Genomic DNA, 22683 nt, shown 5'->3' on the forward strand with positions numbered 1-22683 from the left:
GATGGGCACAGAGGGAAGCTCTGCCTGGTGCCTCCAGGATGGATGGGCACAGAGGGAAGCTCTGCCTGGTGCCTCCAGGATGGGCACAGAGGGAAGGTCTGCCTGGTGCTTCTAGGATGGGCACAGAGGGAAGCTCTGCCTGATGCTTCCAGGATGGATGGGCACAGAGGGAAGCTCTGCCTGATGCTTCCAGCACAGGCATGAGCTGCCACCGTCCTTTTCTCCTGCCTGGCACAAAGTGGGTCAGGGCTGTGTGGGCTGATGGCACGTCACAGGATGTGACCCACCTGTGCTCCCACCATACCTTTGAAAAGCAGGGGCATTTCCCAGGTAGGGCAGCAAGGGATGCTCCCTCCCTCCTCCTCTTACCAACTGCAGCCCATCTTGTCTTGAGGAAAACCCAGGATACTCTATGCCAGCACTACCCCAGGGGATATTTTAGGAGGTTTGGACTTTTATGGATCCTGCTGCCCTGCAGATAAATCGTACCAGGAGAAAATCACATTGCTCCTAGAAATTTGTAACCTCAGTTGGCATGGAGTTTCTCCTTTGCTCCTCTCAACAGCTGACTACACTCACAAATTAACATCCCACTTGTTTAATTGTGTTTTCCTTTCCTATGCAGACCCAGGCTGGGATCTGTGTGTCCCTTTAATAGGTGTGTCACAGCAGTATGCCAGAGTTCCCCATTTTCTAGTTAAAAAAAAAAAAAAGCCAAAAAACAAGCCCAAACCCAGATAACAAAACATCTAAAGCCCAGCAGACTTCTTCCTGCTAGCAAGGAAACCTCCTCTCAGGACACTGCAAAGATTTAATTTACTACCAATTGCCCTCTGGTTATTTTACATTTATGGGGTGGGGGCTGAAGAAAGGAAGAAAGCAGAGAGGGTGTAATTAGCTTTGCTTGTAAAATGTTCATCCCAGTTGTAACAGCAACTGGAGCCTATCGGGGGGCTTAATAGATTTCAGGGTTTTGTTGAAGCTGAAGGGTCTGTGTGGGATGGGGGGGGGGGAAAGGCTGGGAATAAAAAAAAAAAAAAGAGGAAAAATATTAAAAAAAAATCAATAAGTGGATCCTACATCTTGCCACAGCCCCATATGGAAGTAATCAAGCACAAGGGTGGCAGCTGGGGCCAATAACAGTCACCTGCAGTTGAGGGACGTGGGGGTTTGGGATGGGTTTTTAATGCTAATTTCCTGGAGGAACAATGCGGGAGCGGGCGCGGAGCGGCTGAATGGGGAGCAGCGGAACAATGGCTGCACCTGGCGCTGCGGGCAGCGCACGGAGCGGCAGCGCCCGGCACATCTGTTCACACAATGCCCTCCCCCTGCAACAGGTCCGAGCTGCAGCCCTCCTCATCCTCCCTCCACATCCGTTAGCCACACTTTTGGGGCTTTCCAGGGTCTGGTTGGTTGTTTGTTTTTTTTGGTGAAAGGGATGGTTGCACAGCATCCCGCCAGCAGGTTGCGGCATCCCGCTGCTACAGACGAGGAGAGGAAGGAAAACTGACTCTTGGCTTTGAAGATCTGCAAGTGTTGGCTCTTCTAAATGGTTCTTCTGGCCACCTGTGAGTGTCCCCCTTCAATAGCCCAAGTGGTGCTGCAGGCAGCAGAGATGGGAATCCTGCAGGCAGCAGAGATGGGAATCCTGCGGCCGGCAGCGCGCCCGAGGAAATTCAATACGCATTATTCTAAAACCTTCAGCTTAGCTTATAAAAATGCCACTGCCCAGCCCAATAAAAGGCATGATAGTTACACTTTAAAATGCTTTGAAACCTCTGAAATCGCTATTGTCCTGTTGGACATAAGCTGCTGACACACAAAGCCGTGCTAAGGTCAAGGTCCTGCCTCAGAAAATTGCTTGCAGACCCAGGAACTGAACCCAAGCCTCTCCGTGCTGCACTTTAACTGTGGGATCACTGCTCACCATTTCTTCCTGGCTGCTGCTCCTGCTCTAAACAAAGGTTTTTTCCAGCCATTCTCTGAATGCTGCATGAATTAAGGCAGTCTCCATCATAAAAATAAAAGTTGAACAGAATCCCAGAGACCTGCAGTGACGCTGCCCCCGGGGACTGCTCTGGAGTGTCTGTCGAAACACATTTCATACCTAGCTCCTAACAAGCAATCAGATATGGAAATAGTCACTAGATAAAGGCAAGCTTACAATCCAGCCCAGAACAAGTATGGATAAGCCAGTTCTTATAATGGGAAAAAACCCAACAGGCAACAGATTATGACCATCTTCTGCTCAGATTTAAAAACTAGCCAGCATTGACTTAAATCTGCTGCATGTGCCCAAGTCCTCAAATGACTGTGTTCAGCTCTCCAGCTACACTATAAACATCACACATACACGTCAAACAAATCTTGTTTTTTATCCAAACCTTAAAAAAACAGATCTGGGAAAAACAAGAGGCCACCTGGCTCCCCCATCCCATCCCATAACCGTGGGAGAGCACTGCCTCCTGCTAAATGCTGCTGGTGGTTACTGCATTTATGGGTCAATCTGGGGACTGGAGGACTGATTGACTTGAAAACTCAGCTCCTGCAGTTAAACCACACAAACCTGTCAAACCAGTGATAACCTCTACAAGCCAAACTGCACCGTGGGTGATGCAAGACAAAGCTCTGTAAAGCAGCAGTAAAATCATTTGGGACTCACACTCCATGTGGCAGGAGAGGCAGCATTAAGTGAAATCCCACTCTCTTGGGGACCCTGGTCCTATAAGACTGAGAAGAATAAATCAGAAAAAAAACCCAAACCCAACAGCCTGACCCAGGATTCACGTGAGCAAAGCTCCCTTTGCTTTGGCAGGTTTAAACAAGCCTCTGCAACACCAGCAGATGCAAGTTGCAAAAATAGCAGCATCTTGGAAGTAAGCAGGGGCTGTGGCTCCAGTCCCTGGGCAGAGCAGAGCCTGGCTTGGCATTTTCACTATTAAATGGAGTTTCTGCTCTTTTCCTGGGGGCATTCCCTGTGTAATAGAGTTCTCAGATTAACAATCTATTCTCCTTGCCTTTAGCAATTCTGCTCCTTCCTCAAACCCTTCAAATCCTTCTCTTGGCTTAGCTGCACTTTCCTGTTGGCAGTATTTGCTCAAACTGCCTTTGCTTTACTCTTTTTTCCTTGTTTCCCACACTGGAGTCTCTGAGTTTTGCATTATTTGTGTGTTTCTCTAACTGCTGGATGGGCTGGGCTACCTGGCTGTGAAAGACACACAGTCATTTAGATGAAGCCCAGGTAGTTCCAAAAATCAGACAGAACATCTTTTCCATATTAATAGTGAAAATCATGTCATCCAGCAGACAATAGCAGGGGGGAAAAAGTGTCTTCACTTGGATGTCCTGTACTATTTCTATAAAATTATTCGGTCTGGTGACAGAGTTTCAAGCCACCCTCTTCCCCAAAATACAACCACCTCTCTCATCTAAGCACTCGGCTCATCAGGCACCCTAAATCCTTTTTAAAAATAAAGGAGCCAGAGGAAAAAAAGAAAGTTTCCTGCAGGGCTTGAGCAAGACTCTACTAAATTAGTTATTTAATGGGCAAATCGTGCTGCCCTGATGCCGGCAGAACTTCCGTTTGCTTAATCAGGGCTCAGCCCGCAAGGAGACCGCAGCAGCAGCTGCTCCAACACCCTGCACTGCCTTCACAAACTCGGGAAGTCTCCAGGAGAGCTGCAGCAGAGGAGCACTGCTCTTTGCTCCTAGATATCATCACACCCTGTATGGCTTTGCTGGACGTTTTTGGGGTTTCAAACTCCTTTGTGCTGGTGCACTTTGAGACATTGAAGCGCACACACTCCTTCTGCCTCCTCTCCAGGGACACACAGGAGGTGTTTATTGTGTCTCTAGAAGCAGATTTATAATAGATAGCATTTTTTAAAGCCTCTACCCAAATGCTTACATGCTGCAAGAGAAGGAAAACCTTAGGGTGGCCCATGGAGCGGCCAAACTGACCAAGCACAGAGCTGCAGCCCAAGCAAGCTGCCAGGGAGCCCACCCAGGCTCTCCCTCAGGAACCCCCATCATTTGGCATGTTTAAAGCTAACCTGGACAAAGCAACACCAAAGGGAATCATCCTGCACCAGGCAGCCCAGCAAATATTCCTCTCTCTTTTTCCAGCCTGACAGCAAGCAATGCTCAGCCACATTTCAGCTCCCCAAACTTTGAGTGCTGATTTTGGTGCATCGCCTGTGGCTGGGCAGGATTTCTCCAGCACATAAAATGGACTGAGTATCATTGCACAGGAGCTGAGTGGTGTAGGGAGCAGAAAAAGCTGATCATATTTGCGGGAGCAGCTTAAACATGCAACAGAGGGATCTCTACAACAAGCTACACCAGAGGGTCAGAGGAGTAATTTCAACTGCTGAACCTTCCCAAAACACAGGGAGGGGGCAAAAGGGCAGGTTTAAACTAAATATGCAAGATCCAGGGATTACAATAGAAAAAGAGAAAATAGAGCCTGTCTACAGCCCGACAGTGAAAATATATAGGGGAGGTGTGTTCTGGTATCACAAGATTGATCTGGGAGATTTAGATGCTGGGAGCATCAGTTGCTGCTCAAGGAGTGCAAAGACAAAAAGGGAGCAGCCTCTGACACAATGCAGAGAAGCCCTGAAAACACGGGGGAAATTAAGGAAATTTGGGAGCCAATGGAAGAAATCCACCTCTGCAGTTTACACCCCCCAGCTTCAATACTGGCATGCAGAAACCAGAGTAAGCCCAGGCACAGCAAAAAACCACGTTCTGCTAAAACACACAAACCCCTTCCTGCATTGCCATTTCCCCAGAAAACGCCAAATCCCAGCCCTCTGCTCACGGAGGGGGTGGTGGGGGGGGAAGGAATAAAAAAAAAAAAATACCCATTCCATAGCAACCCAGAACGAGCTGTACCGCAGCTCTCCTCAGAGAGAGTTTAGTGTTTTTTCAGCTGCAGAATCCTCGCATGCAGCCGGCTGGGCTATTGAAGTTTTCCCCAGCACTGCAGAGGAGCGAGGCAAGGCTGGCAGAGCGCTGCGGCCGCCGCTCCCCGCCTGTGCCCGTACCTGGTGCCGAGCCGGAGCTCGGAGCTCTCCCCAGCCCTCCCGCACAAGCCAAGGCGCTCCCCAAACCTCGCAGGGCTCAGCATCCCCCCGAGCATCCCCCGCCGCCCCGCTTCAAAATAATCCCGTTCTTTGCTTACCCTAGCCAGCGAGGTTGCAAGAATCCAGCTGCTGTGCAATACACCTCGTTTCTTTCAAATAGAAAGAAAAGCGCTCTTCCTCCTCCTCCTCCTCCGCCCGTGATCTTCGAGCGCAGCCGGAGCCCAGCCTGCCTTCTCCTTTCATTAGCTGGACATGTGTCAGGTCCCGCACATCTGCGATTTCTCACTGCCTGGAGCCGCCTGTCCGATTCCAGGGAAACACAGATGGATCCCAGATGGGAAGGTCCTGCCAAACAGACCAGCTCTCCACCTTGCCAGAATACCCAGCTTAGATGCAACACACCCTCGGCTCGCTGCCTGCTCCCTGCCTGCGCCGCGCTGCTGCCAGGCTGCTCGCCAGCTGATGTCACCAGGCACACACCTACCAGCGCCTCGCCGCCCGCCTGACATTAACTTGTTAAATACACCGAATTTGTTTATGGCCGGCAGGAACTGCGAGGCAGAAGCAGCTTCGCCGCCCCCCTCCCCAGAGCCGCCTTTCACGGCAGCCTCTGCCCCAGCCCCGCGTTTGGAAACCGGGATGAGCTCTTGGTTAATTTTCCGAAGATTTCCCCATGCACGTAAATCTTGGCTGCAAACTCCCCCCTCCCCGTCCCCAGCAAGGCTGGAGTTTGCGGCGCTGGAAAACTGGCATGTGTTAGCAATTAGAAGCAACAACAAGATAACAAGATACTGATGTTGCAAGGGTACCAAAAGCGGACTGGAAAATTCAAAGGAAGAGCAATTAAATGTGTAACATACTACCCGGCTCGAAGAGGAAGTGTTAAAGGAAAATGTAAATCCGAAATGTTTTATACCGGGAGTAAACTCCACCAGAGATCTCAGAGCACTGAGGGAGGCCCGGAGCAGGAACCCGCTGGGCAGGACCACATTTGACCATTTCCCCCCTCCCATTAATGCACAGCCGTGGCTGCTGTGCCACCTACAAACCTCCTGGTAATCCTGACAGGCTCTCCCCGAGGTGCGGCGTCAACAACAGATATTAACAGGAGGCCCCTGACTAATCCCATCAGCCCCGCACCATTCACCGCCAGCCCGGCGCTGGGCAAACACGGATTTACACAACAGCGTTCCTGGCCACGGCCCTGCCCGCCGGGGACTGCCCCGAGCAGGGACAACCACCCCTCCAGAGTGCCCAAACCAGCCTGCTCCACACCAGCCCACTGCCAGCTCCCCTCAAACTGCCCCACGAGGAGCAGCAGCGCTTGCATTTTGCCTGCAGACCATGCACAGACACAGTTTACACCCCAGGAGGAGAAGCAATGCCTGCATTTTGCCTGTAGACCATGCACAGGCACAGTTTACACCCCAGGAGGAGAAGCAATGGTTGCATTTTGCCTGCAGACCATGCACAGGCACATTTTAACATCTCAGAAGGGATCCACTGCTCCAGTCCTTACAGCTTAGCAGGTTCAGGACTTGATCCTTTCCAAATCGCTGCAGTCAACAACACCTCTCTCTCCAGCTACTTTTTTAGAGAGCCAGGGACCTCAATATTTCCCCAGCCAGCAAACTAAGAGCCTGACACTGCTCAAGCTGGGGGATGCTGCTTTTTCACAAGTCCAAAAATCATACATGCCAAATTCTCCACAGTTGGTGTAGGCATGACAGGATAGTTACTTGTTCACACGCAGCAAAATGCTCCTTTTTCTGAAATTCCCATGGCTCTGGCAGGCTTCTGCTAACTGCTATGCCCATAAACCTTCTGGAGGTACTGCCCCCCGGCATCTCACCTAACCCTTCACCCTAGCTTCTCTGCTGCTTATTCCTAATTAGTTTAAGGTACCTCTGCTTCCCTTTGGGAGGGAGAAAAGGCTGTAAAGGGAGAAAAGTGCTTTAAAGGAAGCATTAAAAAGCATTCTGCAAGCAGGCACGGCATGAGTCCATGAACACAGGGGCCACAATCTCCTGCTGCAGAGGACAGGCCTCCCAGTATAGGCAGGATGCTGTGTGATAACTGGGGGGCAATTTGGGCAGGAGATTTTTGGGCTGTTGTAAGAGCACATGAAGCTGCTGCTTCCCTGGCTGGGCAAACACATCACTCTGAGAAGAGCAGCCCTGGCTGCAGGCAGAGGGGACACAGGTTTACAGCAGCTCTCCCTCCTCCAAACCTCACCCAAGAGGTGAGGTTTCCACATGCTGCAGTTAGGAAAAAAGAAGTGAATCACATTCAAGTATCAGCACACAAACACCTGGAGCATCCCATGAGATGATGCTCAGGCAGCAAAACAGGTTGGGAACAGGCAGATCCAACAGTGCCTCCCAGCACCCCAGTCCCCACTGGAGGGGCTGCTGGCAAGGCACATCAATAAAACATTCAGGTTCAGAAAGTTCAGCTCGCTGGGGCTTCTGACACTTCTGATGGAGGTTGCGCAAAATAGCGAAGCTCTCAATATTTCATAAGCTGAGATGGAAAAACCATCTCTAAATTACACAGACAATGCAGGGAGGCACAACCCAAGCAGCTCCACCAACACCAGAACTAATAAAGTTATTTTCCTATGGACTTGCATCTGATGGTTGGCTCCCTGGCACCTCACGCTGTGAGGTCCCCAACAGGAGCCATCCCCAGCCGGGCTGTGGCGACAGCGGTGGCTCTCATGTGGATTCTCTGATGTCTTCCAAGAAGCAAGCTCATGTTGCAGCTCTGTCCCCAGTGGAGATGGTACCAGGCAGATGGATGCAGCCCTGTGCTCCCAGAGTTAAGAATCCAGCATCAGACACTGCTGCTCCCTGTGCTGCCCTGTCCCACCACCCCCAGAGCAGCCTGAACCGGGCAGTGAACTCCAGATGCCACCTGGGATCTCTCAGGTCTTTGGGTCAAAGCCATAAGAGAAGCACCCTCAGAAGGCACAGGGAACACCCTGGGGGTGGCATAAAGGAGCTTTATGTGAAATAGGTAACCAGCATGAGGTGTTCCCTTGCCTGCTTTTTTAACCATATTTCAGTTTAAGGACCTGAACAGCTTCACACAAACAAAAGCTGTCCCCAAATGTGACAACTGGGTTCTAACTACCCTTTGTCAACCATGGCTAAATAAATCTCTTCAATGTTTTTACAACCTAAAGCACTTTGAAACGTCAAGAACTCAGGTCACTGCAAGTATTTTAAGTACAATTACAACGACTTTATAAACCTTTATGAAAAGGCACATAACTCTTTGTCACCGTGTCCACAGCCCAGTGCCTAAAACCCCACCATCCTCAGGGAAGACATCCCCACTTCTTGCTAGGGAATAAGGCAGACCTCATGGCTCACCATTAGAGTAAGAAAGATTGATGGGTGCCTTTGGGTTCTCCAGGTACAAAAACTATGGACAGCAGGGTGCCCTGAGTGGAAGTCATTGCCAAACCTTCTTTGAAAGGCTCATGGATCATGTCTTACATATGATCCAAGTGCTCAGCTCACCCAAACCATGACCCATCCCTAAGTTCAGAGGCAGGTCCATGAAGTATAGAACCACAAAATGCCAGAGTGGTTTGGGTTGGAAGGGACTTTACAGCTCATCCCACCCTCTGCCATGGGCAGGGACACCTTCCACTATCCCAGAGTGCTCCAAGCCCTGTCCAGCCTGGCCTTGGACACTTCCAGGGATCCAGGGGCAGCCCCAGGTTGCTGCAACCCCCATCCAAGCTGGGACAGGGAGTCCATCCACATGCCATCTACTGACCCCTCTCACTGTTCCCAAGAGGCTTGTCTGCTCCTAAAAATGCATTGAAGCAGATGTTGCAGCCCAGACATCACCAGCACAGTGGAAGGAAGCAGAAGTGCAGGCAGCATGGAGAGAACTTCTTTCCCCAGCTCATCATGCTAATCTGCTTCTGCTTTCTTCTCCTGGGAATGTTCCATGGAAAGAACGATGCAAGCAAAGTTTGAACACTGGGAGCTATTGATACCTGCTGCTCAGTGTGGTTTCTGAGGAAAGCAAGGAAATCTGAAGAATTTTTCCAGTTTGCAGTGGAATTTTTATGCCTATCACAGCCCATTGCCACAGCAAGCACAAGAGACCCAAACTGCTTCTGATTCTCTGCTATTCCACAGATAGTTCATGATGTGCCTTGGATTTATTTTTTGCCTGCTGTGTTCTTACCTCAGAAAGAAGCTTCTCTTGAATTCAAGGCAACCCTGGAAAGCCTTTGCCTTTTTAAGCTGACCACTTTCCATTGCACAGAAAAATAAATCCAAATGCACTAAGGCAGCCAAAGCCATTTATCAGGCTAAGTAGGAACTGTAAATTCATGCTAACTGGAATCTGATGGAAACCAATTGGGATCCTCCTCCTCCTCCAGGCTCAGGTCTGGCAGGAAAGTCAAACATTTTATTGCCTTCTTTATGCCTTACAAGACAGTGGAGCCAAGAAGGGACTGCTCTCTTTGAAGCAATGCTGATGGGGTTGCAAGGGACACTCAGTGACTTGAGTTCAAGCTCAACCCCCAAAACAGAGTTTAGACCTCTCCATTCCTGGCAAATTTATCATATTTAACAAACATCCTCTTTTCAATACATCCATTATTTGAATTAGCACATGGCAGATTATGTTAACAAGCTTAATTTGTCACAGAATCGTGGAGAAAGGTTTGGGTTAGAAGGGATCTTAAAGCTCATCTCGTTCCATGCCCTGCAGGGACACCTTCCACTGTCCCAGGGTGCTCCAAGCCCCAGTGTCCAACCAGGCCTTGGGCACTGCCAGGGATCCAGGGGCAGCCCCAGCTGCTCTGGGCACCCTGTGCCAGGGCCTGCCCACCCTCACAGGGAACAATTCCCTCCTAAAATCCTGTCTAACCCTGCTAAGGCACACCCAGATCTTCCAGTCCCTCTCCAGCTCTCTTGGAGCCCTGTTAGGCACTGGAAAGGGCTCTAAGGTCTCCCTGGAACTTTCTCTTCTTCAGGCTGGATGTCCCCAGCATTCCCAGCCTCTCCCCAGAGCAGAAGAGCTCCAGCCCTCAACAAAATCCAAATCCAATCACATTGTCTCCTTCAGGAGTGAACATGAGCAGCGTTTGGCTTTTGTGCCATTTTAATCCTCCCCACAGAGGGGGAAAACCACATTAAAAGTTGGCCTTAACTGAGCTGGAAGAATTTTACACCCAGAACATCCACAATCAGACATTGCCAAAAAAAAAAATCCCCCAAACAATCAGGGGGAGCAAAGATGCAACAAGGAATTAAACACAACCTGAGGAACTTACTGAAACTATTCCTGGCCAGCCATTAAGGGAGGGGACACACATCACCTAAGCACATGATGCTTTATTCCTGTGGCCACATATGTAAAGAAAAAACATGAAGGAACTGATGTCCTATGCAAAAATATCCCCTCTAAAACAACAAACCAATTCCTAAATCTAACACCCTTGCTCTGATTAGAAATCCAAGCTTCTGTAGCTGTCACGGGTATTTAAACCAAACACAGAAATATGGAAAAAATGAGTAATCCTATTTGGAGAGAGAGTAAAATCCAGCCTGCAGAGGATTAATTCTAGTCCAACAGCCCTGCAGCTTGACAGTATTTTCCAGATCAATAGCAGTGCCATTTGATTACTGAGATTTGTTCAAATACATACATCCACTCCCCTCCAATTGTCATTTCAGTGATTCTCAACTTTAGTTGCCCAACACCCGGACCAGGAGCTTTCCTGGCACTGGAGGCTGTGTGGATGCAGCTCTGCTGCAGCTCTCAGCCACCTCTCCCCTACTTTAGAAAACCCAATTTCCTGTCTACATCTGACAGTTTTGCCCCAGTTCTTGCAGGACCATCCTCTTTAGCACCTGCTTTGGGTGCAGATAAGCTTTGAAAGTCAAAATCCTCCCTTTTTCACGTGAGGTGATGGCTTTGAGAGCCCTGTCCTGGATCAGGCACCCTACTCCAGGCTCCCAGTGTTCTCACCAGCAGATGTGGAAGACCATTTACAATTAAGAAAGCAGAGGTTAAAGCCTAACAAAGCAGCAGAATTTGGAGTTTTCCCTCATCCCAGGGGCCACTGTGAGCAATAAAATGCAGGTGATGGATCCCAAGCCCCTTCCCTACAGCAGGCTCACTATATCCCAGTTTGCTTCCAGCATCTCCCTCCACTGGTGCCTTCCCTGCCACAACCCCTGGCTCTTCCCCTGAGAATGGATTTTCCTTCTTTATCTCAGGCTCTTTTAACAGAAAGAGCTTTTCCTTCTTTATCTCACGCTCTTTTTCCCAATTTCACCCTGAGCTTCCCTCTGCTCCAGGCCCTTATCTGTGGGGGCTGCTGGGGCTCTGCTCCTTTCCCAGTGCTTCAGAGGAGGAAAGTGGTACCTCCCCACCACACAGCCACCAAGGAGGGTTCTTTTCTCATTAATTAGATGTCACTAACCTGGTAACCTTGATTAAGAATATCCAAATTCCCATCTCCCTTTAAAAAAAAAATAAATCCCAAGTTGTTTTGTTCATTACACCCAGCAAAACCACCAACTGTGCATTTTAAGCAAGGCTTCCCAGTAGCATCCCAGTTTAGCACCGAGCAGGGTTCCCTTCCTTCCAGCCTCAACCACTCACAAAAACCACAGTTCAAAGGTGGTTTTTGGCTAGTTTTTTCCTCCATTTACTTTTCCCCCATTTTTCTTTGCCAGCTCCCTTCTCCTGCTTCCCGCTGACCCTTTAGACCTAACAAACGCTGCCTTTGGGGGGGAGCAAAAAGAAGAAAGAGCCCAGCGCAGCCCTTTGCGCCTGGCCCGGCATTCCAGCGCCGCGCTGCCGGCTCCACAAAGTCTGATTTAGGAGCACTGCTGGGAGCTATTAGTTTACGAAAGGCCCAGCACGCCCACCCAGGCTCAGGGGCGGCGAGAGGCTCCCCTTTCACCGCTGCCATGTGCCTCCCATCCCGGCTGGAGCGCTCGGCAGGGCACGGAGCCAAGGCAGAGCCAAGGCAGAGCCAGCCCGGGCGGGGAGCGCAGGGGACAGGGCTGGACATCAGCCACAGCACAGGAGATTCATTCACGGGATGCTTAGTGAGAGCCCAGCCTCCATCCAGGCTCTCCTTTCATCACACAATAATGAGGTTGGAAGACATCTCTAAGAGCATCGAGTCCAGCCTATGCCCTAACACCTCAACCAGACCATGGCCAGTGGTTTTTTTAAACACATCCAGAGATGGTGATTCTACCACCTCCCTGGGGAGAGCATTCCAGTATTTATTATTCTTTCAGTGAAAAATTTCTTCCTAATATCCAACCTGTACCTTCCCTGCTGTAGCTTGAGACTGTGTCCTCTTGTTCTGTCAGTGCTGCCTGGTGGAAGACGCTGACCCCCACCTGTCCTCAACCTCCCTTCAGGAAGGTGTAGAGAGCAATAAGGTCACCCCTAAGCCTCCTCTTTTCCAGGCTAAACAGCCCCAGTTCCTTCAAATGTTCCTCACAGAGCTTGTGCTCCCAGCCCCTCACCAGCGTTGTTGCCTCCTCTGGATGTGCTCAAGCACCTCAACATCCTTCCCAAAGTGAGGGGCCAGAACTGGACACAGCACTCGAGGTGTGCCCTCACCAGAGCTGAGTACAGGGGAGGAATGAGCTCCCTGCTCCTGCTGGCCACACAAAATCAGAGCAGGGTAATGAGAAGTGGAATCAATCTTCAAAACCCCCTTCCCCCACCCTTCCCTCCTTCTCAAAGGGGAAGCTTCTGAAAATACCATCCCCGTACCCTCCCACCACCAAAACCTGGCCACGCAAACCCAATCCACCAGGAGGGCAAGGATGTTGCTGTTCCTCCTCTCTCCAAATCCCAGGCTGTTGTGGGCAGGGCAGCATCTTTGCTTCTGGGATCACACTGTGTTGTCTCCACTCAGAAGCACTGCCAGGCCCATCTGAGGGTAGGGATCACAGAATCCCAGAATAATGAGGTTGGAAGAGACCTCTAAGATCATTGAGTCCAACCTGTGCCCTAACGCCTCACCCAGACTATAGCACCCAGTGCCATGGCCAGTGTTTTTTTAAACACACCCAGAGATGGTGATTCCACCACCGCCCTGGGAAGAGCATTCCAGTGCTTTATTATTCTTTGGGTGAAAAATTTCTTCCTAATATCCAACCTACACCTTCCCTGACATAGCTTGAGACTGTGTCCTCTGGTTCTGTCAGTGCTGCCCAGTGGAAGAGACCGACCCCACCTGTCTAAACCTCCCTTCAGGAGGTTGCACCTGCCTGGTGCTCCTTGTTGCCGTGTCCTGTAACCACTTCTTCCTTTTTGTATCCTTTTTGTTTCCACTACTATGGTCTTAATCTCTTTTTTTGCCATATTTTTTGTGAAAAATGCACGTATTTTATGATTGGCTTTTTGCAAATATTCAAATGAATATTATATGTGTTGTGTTAGAAAGTAATGCTGTATTAATTCTCTTAAGTAGTGTGTTAAATATAGTTTTAGGTTATAAAAAAAATGTTAAAATAGAAACTATGCTATGTGGGATACTTTTTTAAAGAAAGTACTTGCAGAGAAATAGCAGCCACAGGACACCTGAATCTTTCAGAGAAAGAGAATTTGTTGTTCCCTTATCAGAAGAAATGAACTTCTTCCTGGCTCGAAGGCGCTGTTAGGATTCAGAGGAAGAAGCTGACACTGCCCAGACAGAATCCTGTGTTTGAATGGAATTTATGCATCATGGATGAGGTGTATGAATATGCAACAGGCTGTTGTTTTTAAGGGTTAATCCTTTGTTAATGTGGGTCCTTTTTCGGGCTCGTGCTGCCCAGAAAAAGGCACCTGGACTGTCCATAACTCTTTGTCTCTATTGTCTCATATTGTCCTAAATCAAATTGTCCAAATTATTATTACTGTAATTGTATTACTATTTTTATAACAATTTAATTACTATTAAACTTTTAAAATTTTAAAAACAAGTGATTGGTGTTTTTCACATGTTTGATTCCCTTCTCCACTGTCTGCTTCCACCATCTCCAGGCTCCTCATCTGCCTCAGTAGCCCCAACACCTGATCCTGAAAATCATCACTGTCATCCCAACCATTGGAATCTGCTGAGCAAGCTCAGCCACCTGCCCAGGTGTCTGCTACCTGACCCTGCTACCCTCCCAGAATTAAAGTGTGCATCAGCCTCCCAAAAATGTGAGCCGTGGGGAAATTAGTGGCTGGCCAGATTTTGGCCAGTTCATTATCCCAAAATGCCTGGTGTGGATGTAAGACAGAGTTAACTCCCCAAAACTGAAGATCAGCTCAGTGGTGGGAGAGGCAGTGAGAAAGGAAAGGGGAAAACAAGCAAATGAAGCATCATTTTGGAGTCATCGGGGTTTTGACATTCTCCAATTGGCTTCTATTAGCATTGCATCTCTTTGGGTGCCTGAAGGAGAAAAAAAAATCAAAGGCAAGACTCATTTCCAGAGGTACAGAGCAATCAGCAGGTTCTCTGTGCTCTGGAGTGTTTGGATGCAGCTCAAGGAGGACCAGGCACAGTGAACAAGGACCTGAAATTTTATTACCTTCCCCTCCTGCCGGAAGCAGAGCCTATTTGCAGATTTACAGCTCGTGTCAACAGGAAGTTGGTGTTTACAAGTTTCCTGGAAAAAAAGCCAGCATTCCTGTCCTCCACCACAGCCTGGTGGGAATGCTGCCTTGTGGGGGAGTGCTCAGATGGAGAGGGGAGACAGGAATGAGTTTTGGCCATGTAAAACATACAGACAAATAGATAAAGCTATGAAAAAAAGAAAAAAAAAAACTGAAGACCAGAAGGAGAACAGTAATTCAGCAATTTGGTGGAAAATGCACAGCAAGACAGCACAGCCGTGTCTGGAAAAATACTTTTGTAGCATCTGGGATTCACACTTCAAAGAAGCAGAAGAATTTTAAGAAGATGAAAAGCTATATTCAGGCTAACATGAATTTTTCTCTTCTGGCCCAACTCTTCTGTCATTCCCATTACACTGTTCCTCCAGGAGTCACAGCCAAGCTCAGCTGGTCACACTGGGGTGGGTCCTCCTCTCCCAGTAAAGGCATTAATGGGACCACAGTGTGTCTGGTGGTGCTGCTGGATCCACCAGGATCCATCTTTCCCCAAACTCAGCCCCAGATGGAGCTGAGGACATTGTTTATTGCCTTCACAAACTGGAGCCTGGGCCTAAACAGCTCTATCTTGTGAAAGCTGGATTTAAAATCTTCCCCTTTCATATGGTTATTTAAAAAACAAAAACCAAAAAACCACCAAAAACCAAAACTGAAACCAAACAAAAAAACCCCAGTATTTGTTCCAAAATTACACAAAACAAGAGGACATGAGGACAGCCAGAGGTCAAGCAGCCAGAGCTCTACCAGGATGCCAAAGACCCAAATATTTATTTAGGCCACGCTGCACAGTTTAGCAAAGACAGCTATGGAGTGCTTAGGGTGGTATCTGATCTCCTGAGAGGGAACACACTGCTCCCAAGGAAAGCTTCTGCCTCGACAGATGGACATTTTCCAACAGAAGGATGATTCAATCACAAGATCCCTGTGACACAAACTCATTCAACAACACACAACAGGTACAGAAAACCAAGTCTCAAAAAGCCACACTCAGCTTCTCCCCAGACAAAGGGCTGGAGAAAACCAAGCTGACAAAGCACTCAGCCCACCCAGCCTTACCAACTTCCAGCATTTAACATGCAAAAGCTTGAAAAAACTGAGCTGAAGAGGAAACTCAGACCTGGTGCAGGCATCAGGTCCTTCCAACACCACCACAGGGGTGCCCAGCGTAGATTTAGGGTGACCCCCTCACCCAGAACTGCACTCATTCCTTTGAGTGCTCTTTTCACACCAACCAGCAGCACTAAGAACAAAATTCCCAGTAAAATCAGAGAGATAGGGAGGAGAGTATCATGCAAAGGTTCCAAAATTTATTTTTCCACCCTGAGTCCTTATCAGGAAACCATCAGTGAGGAGCTGCCTGCCCTGGATCCAAGCATTTCACACCCACGTGTCACCAGCCCTGTGCAGGAGGATGGAAGCTCAAAGGGAAGATTTTGCAATAGGCTGAAAGGAACATTTGCTGAAAGCATCCCATCAAAGCAGGCAGGTGTCTTCTACCCCACACCCTGGACATACTTGTTCAGACAACTTCAAGAGCCAGAAGAACCTAAACACCTGTATGGTGAAATTAATTTCCATGCACAGAGAAGGAAAAAACAAGAAAATTATTACCTTCAATCCAAACCTCAGGTTTACTAAACTTGAAACTTCAAAAGTCATCAAAAATCTTCATTTTCTACAGCGTGAGTTACATTAAAAAAACAAAACTCAGGGAGAAGAAAAAGAAAAAGACAACTTAAAAAAACCAATAAAAACCTCAAGCAGGAGATAAAAAAAGAGAGATTCATCAGCAAAGCTCCTCTAAAGTGAGGTTGATGTTGATGGCAGAGGCAGCTAAACTGCAGCATTCTAGGAAGAGCTAATTTGATTTAGCTGTGACTAGTGGGGGGGAAAAAAAACCCCAACAAAACTAAAGCAGCTCAAACACATTTACTTCCTCTTCATTTGATTAATGCTACCCAGGGCTGTGGCCAAGGTGAAGCTGAGTTTATTGCCCTGAGCCTGCTCTGCCCAGGTGAGCCAGCCCCTCCCAGGGCTGCTCTTAACTTCTCCCAGCTGTGCTTTCCCCATGCCCCAAACGTCTCCACCTGGGGCTGCAGATGGAGCAGCTGCAGCTGAAGGCAAACACCTGGTGAGCCACAGCCCTGCTCTGCTTCCAGGGGGAGAGCACAGCTACAGCAGCTCCTGCCCTATTTAAGGCCTTATCAGGGTTTTAAGTGCTGTGTTTGTGGTTCATAATCTGCTCCCCTTGAGCCCAGGGAATCTGGAAAGCTCAGCTGGGCAGCTTTGCACTGACCAGCCACCAAGAACCTCCTGAAGATGTGGAAAGGAGGGATAAATGCAGCACAGGTCCTGCTCAGAGTACAGCACCACTGCATGCTCCACTGACTGTACCTCTCCAACAGCTGCATTTCTCACACAGCAGCTTTGGGCTGCACCAACACAACCACAGGAGCTGCACATGAGTCCAGGTCCCTGAGGGGCTCCAGGCTGGCAGGAGGCTCCCCTGGGACACAGGAAGGGAGACTCTTGTCCTGTTCACTGCTGATGTCTGACCTGGTGAATACTTGGAAATTCACTTCTCTAGAAAAACATTTGAAAAACATTCCCATCCTGTAGGGAATGTCATGATGAGCAGAGCAAGAGAAGTCCTAGGGCTGTTTTTTAAGGGATTTTTACTGCAGTCACATCAAGTTACATCCCTCTTCAAGTCAATACTAGAGCCTGAGCAGGCTTTTAGTCCAACAGTTCATTCCTCTTGGAGACTCCTTACAACTAAGCAGCAGTGTCATACAATTACCTGGTTAGCAGTGCTGCTTCAGCATTTCTTTGTACCATTTTCCTCCAAGTTCTTGCTCAGTGATGGCAATATTAATAATATTTCTATTAAGAACATAAATATTAACAATATTTCTATTAAGAACACAAGGGTACATAACTATAAGACTACAAACTGGAGAGGCAGACAGTGCATTAAAAAAACCCCAAACCCACTTCCCAACAAGATCCAGACATTTATGGTCACCAAAGAACCAGCAAAAGAAGCTGTTTGTTACTTAGCAGTAATTTTCAAGTGACTTGAGCTGAATTCAGTATTGTAGTCACACAGGAAAAAAAAAGTCCATGAGAAATGCTCAAGGCCAGGTTGGAATGGGCTCTCAGCAACCTGGGATGGGGGAAGGTGTCCCTGCCCACAGCAGGGCTTTGGAACACGATGGTCCTTAAGGTCCCTTCCAACCCAACCATTCTGGGAGTCTATGTAATAAAATGTTGGGGGAAAAGGAGAAAATTCAAGGGTTAAATTAAATCTTGCAAGGCCAAACTGACAGGAATCAGTTCCAGAAATCCAGCAGGGTCAACTTCCATCGACTACAGAAGATCCTTGTGCAAATTAAAAGGTTTCCCTGCCTGTTTGTTTCAGCATATGGAAAAGCTGCAAATTCACTCCCTGAGGTTTGCTGTTAAATGAGGAAGCTGTTAAATGCCAGGAGGAGTCTCAGGCCTGGGATATTTGGATGCTAAGGAGTGCTGGAGGTGCAGCCTGCTGCTGTTCTCCCACGTGCTCAGGAGTCAAGTCAAATCAAGGCAACATTTGTAAAAGCCCCTCTTGGGCCCCGTTTCCAAACACCTGCATCCCTGGGCCCCCCTGCTCTCGTGTTCCTCAGTGCATCTCACTATGAAAATGCAGAGTGCCTGTCTTCCTCACCCATGCAGAACAGCTAATCCCAGCAGGATAATCCTGCTTTAATGAGAAAACTATAGGACCTTTGATAAAGCATATCAATCTTATAAAAGCCCTACTACAAGATTCCTTAGTCTCTGGGACCGGGTGACCGACCTCTAAAATGAATTTTGCATGTGGCTGTCTCCAAGCTGTGGAAGGTAACATGTGGCAGGGAGAGCAAACTGCTCCCTCTTGCTTGCAAGGCACCATAAAATCTGGAACAGTGCTGGAGGCAAATTTCCCATGCCTCTGGACATGTGTGCCACCCCATCAACAAAACAGCCCATCCTCTGCCTGCCACAGGAGCCAGAGGACACTGGCATCTCCCACTGGTTTCTCCAGCTCACAGCACACTTCCCCAAATGGGAATGGCCATGATATAACTGACCTGCCCCAGTCAGGGCTCCAAAGGTCAAGTAACTCCCTACAGCCCAACAAAGAGCTGGGAGATGGCAGGAACTGTGTCTTGGGCTGCAGAACAGCTGCTGAGCTCCAAGATAAACCTCAGAGCCTCTGCCAAGCTGGGAATCTGTGTCAGGTTTTGTATGACAAAAAAAAAAAATTGAGAACAATTCTTCATTACAACTTAGGTGTAGAAATCCACAAACACTTTTTTCTGACCTCACGAGACCTTGCTCCAGCTCCAGAGAAGAGCCCAATGAATTGGCATTTCAACACTTTCTTTTCCCCTCAAGTCCAAACACACAACTGCTGAGAAAAAGCAGTGATGCTCTGACCTGACACGACCAGTCGTGTTGAGGGATAATTCCTGTGCTGTATCAGTGACTGGAATTACCAGGGCTTTGCCAACAATTTAATGAGATGGAAACTCGTGCTCCCACTGCCAGAATTTGTTTGTCAGGCCATAAACTATTTAGATGCCCTGAATATTTTGCTCCTGTGTTATAAAACAGGTGTGAAGAGGTGCATCTCCATCCTTGGAGCAGCAGGGCCTTTTGGACAGATCTAAATTCCTGGTGTGCTGCATGTGCTCAGGGAGAGCTGTGCCCTGGCTTGCCCTTCACCAGAAGAGGCTCTCAGAGCCTGGATGGGGATGGGGTCACACCTGCCCAGAGCCCACCTGAAGCTGGACCAGCTCTGAGTGGTGCTGCCAGGTTCTCCAGAGCTTCCTGGGCCACCTCAGACCAGCAGGAGCAGCAGCAGGACAGCAAAATGCAGTGCTGGTGGAAACTGAGGCAATCCTTACACAGGCACAAGGGAAAAGGGGAGATTCTGTGCCAACCAAACTAACTTTGTTTGTTTGGTACCTGTGAGACTGAAGGCAAGAATTCCTGCATGGATCAGCTCCTGGTCTTTGGTGTTCTAGTGTCCTTATGCCACCAGGAAAATCCTCAGCACTGATGGAGCATCAAGATGTGGTAAACAATGCTCAGGAGCCGTGACTGAGCCTACAAGTGGTTTTTTCTGAGCATATTTTACCATAAAAACATAACAAATTTAATTCCATTAGTTTTATCTCAAACTCAGCTTTCTTAATTAGAAGTACAGGGCTCGAGGGAAACTGCTGTAATTATTAAATGGGAAATAAAATCTGATGAACACAGTAACTACAGTGATTGAAAACTTAAATAAAACTGGTAGATGACAAATCAAGAACTATTTAAAAATCACCTGCTCAACAGTTTGTGTGCTCTAATAGTTATTTACCTATTCACATGCACAAAGAGGTTTTATTCTCCCTCTTGCTAAAATCAACACCACGCAGGAAAAAAAAAGACAAATATTCAAGAAAACAGATAAGCACCTGGGAATGTTTTTGGAGTAGTGCACTGCAAAACCAAGACTCTCCCTCAGAAGATTCCATCAAATTAACTTCTAGGTGCTCAGCATGCCTAGATAAAGAGGGAAAACCAAGCTTTCATGGAAAAAAAATCATCCCCTTGGGGAGATAAAAGGACCCCACCAGTGCATTGTGGAATGTGGAAACTCAGGTGGGCCAAGGGCAGTGATCTGAAGTCAGGTGTTTTGCAGCAGAGGGGTGAATAAACACCAGTAAAGGGATGCAGGTGATCCACTCACAGTTCCAGTGTGAGCAGATTTGCAGAGCCACAAGAACAAGGCACTGCCAGTCCTGGAGCAGCACAGGTCAGGAGCTGTGCCACACAGGCAGTGCCTCTCTGCAAGAACATTCCTGAGGACACACACGCGTTCCCAGCACCACTGAAGCACAGCATATCCCGTTACTCACCACGGAAGGTGATCCATCAGCATCTGTAGTGTGAAGAGGGAGGCAAACAGCAGAAGGAAAGCAAAGTGCTAGAAAGAATTCCTGGCTAGAATTTGCTGCTTTAAATCTTCCCATGAACACGGGCTGTGAGCTGCAGAACGCCACACTCGCACCGGGAAAGCAAAATGGGTACAAGGCTCCCATCCAACTCGGGTTTAATGGCACAGAAGATAGATCTGCTCTTTGAGAAAAATCCCAATTGTTGATTTCTATTTTGTCTGGCGGTGGAGTACAGTATTCCTCCTTCCTTCCTGCCAAAAGTGGTGGAAGTACGATGTGCTTTAAAGTAATTACAGCAGCTCATCCCAGAAGTGGCTGCATTTCAAACGAGGCAGGAGATGCACAAGTGGGGAGTGGCTGCTCCCAGCTGAACGTTGAACCTGCCTTCAGACCTGGGGATGAAAAGGTTCTCTCCAAAACAAAACACACTTGTTTCTGATATCTGCCCAATTTGTCCCCTTCTGGTCTGCCTAACCCTGCTGCAGGGGTTAGGCATGGAATGGCTGGAAATGCCAGGGCAGAATGGCCCGATGTGGCACCTGTGGGCAGGACATGCCTTCCTACAGGGACTCAGCTGGATCCAAGATGTTTTTAACTGGTATCTCTCTGACTCCTCAGCAGAACTTGCAAACCTTTGGCTGTGCCAACCTTGCACCCCTCTAAGCACTGCAGTATTTTCAAGTGTGCAGTATTTTCATTATTGGTAGAACAGCCATAATTATCCAAATAAAACTATTACTATACTGGGCCTTTGATCATAAATAGAACTTAATGGATTTTATTACATCCCAGGAAGCGAGAGCTACAGAAAGAAAAGTATTGCTAAATGTGCTCTGCTACTACCTATCAATTTCTTCTAAACACTGAGCACTTTAGAAATAGCCAAAGAAACACACTGCTCCTACTGCATAACCACTGCAAGTTCCCCTCTGAGCTCTTCCCCTTTAGCCAGCTCACAGGGGACGTTTCAGCAGCTGAAAATTAAAGGGTCACAATATTGAGCCTTCAGGTATCAAGTTCACAATGGAAATAGCAGCTGACACAGAAAGGGCTCTGCTGAGCACGGCAGTGATAATTCTGTTGCCTCGGAGCTGGAAGCAGCTCACTTACACAAAGTTTGTTATTTAACTCAGCGAGGAACGAAACAAAATGCCACAGCCATGGATTTATTCCTTACACAGCCTCTTTCAAATCATACTCCACACCAGAGACGTGCTAGCAGTGAGTTTAACTCTGGCTGCTGTATCCTCTCAAATCCAAATAATTCCCTGTCAAGTGCTGGGGAAGGCAGTGACGGCCTGAGCAAGGGCTGCTTGTCCTGCAAACCTCTGCAAACTCTTCTGCTGGAGCCCATCTTCCAGAAAACTTCATGGGTCTGTGAGCAAGTGACAACAAATCCTGGATGTCCGACAGCCAAATGGAGAAGGGCAGGAATGAGGAGGACTTCAGTGGGGCAGCCAGATATGCCAGCTTCCCACTTGCCCTGCTGACATAATGCAGGAAAAGCCATCTTGCCACCCCCGGGGACTCCCCACCTGGCCCCGCTCCGCGGTGACAGCCCAGGCCTGCTGCTATCTCCCAAACAGATGCATTTATTCTCCTGAGAGCCTCCCACGTCTTATCTAGCTGGCAGTTTCCAAACGTCGAGCGCCAAGTCCAGCTAAAACCACTTTAAGCTCTTTTAGGCAACAATTCCTGAAAGCGTTTTGGCAGGGGAGCGAGGGAGGCGGGGTCCCCCTGAGCTGTCCTGCCGCGATGGGCACGGAAAGCAACCCCTGCACCCCACTCTGGAGATGCTGTAAACAGGACCTGGCACAGGAATGGATGTAGAGTTTACAGAGATGCCTTGCTTCGAGCAAATTTGCCTCTCAACACATGGCCAAACTCTCACGCAATAAATTAACTATTTGGCAGCCACCGAACCAGCGCTGGAGCCAAACCAATTAGGGTTTAATGTGATCCCAATTTCC

The 22683-nt window shown here is 48.4% G+C and overlaps 1 protein-coding gene across 6 annotated transcripts in view; it reads right to left on the reverse strand.

Annotated features, from left to right (window-relative positions):
• The window catches only part of CBFA2T2 (CBFA2/RUNX1 partner transcriptional co-repressor 2), a 61730-nt gene that overhangs the window by 33648 nt on the left and 5399 nt on the right, over positions 1-22683 (reverse strand). The window contains exon 2 of one of the 6 annotated variants that reach the window (XM_066561542.1): positions 5186-5432. The exons of 4 other annotated variants lie outside the window; for them this stretch is intronic. The gene's annotated coding sequence lies outside the window, so the exon portion shown is untranslated. Of the gene's footprint in view, positions 1-5185; positions 5489-22683 lie in introns of those variants that run through there. One more of the 6 variants, XM_066561541.1, reaches the window with a different exon arrangement.

Source organism: Molothrus aeneus, chromosome 17, assembly GCF_037042795.1.
Source record: "Molothrus aeneus isolate 106 chromosome 17, BPBGC_Maene_1.0, whole genome shotgun sequence".
Lineage (NCBI taxonomy): Eukaryota > Metazoa > Chordata > Aves > Passeriformes > Icteridae > Molothrus > Molothrus aeneus.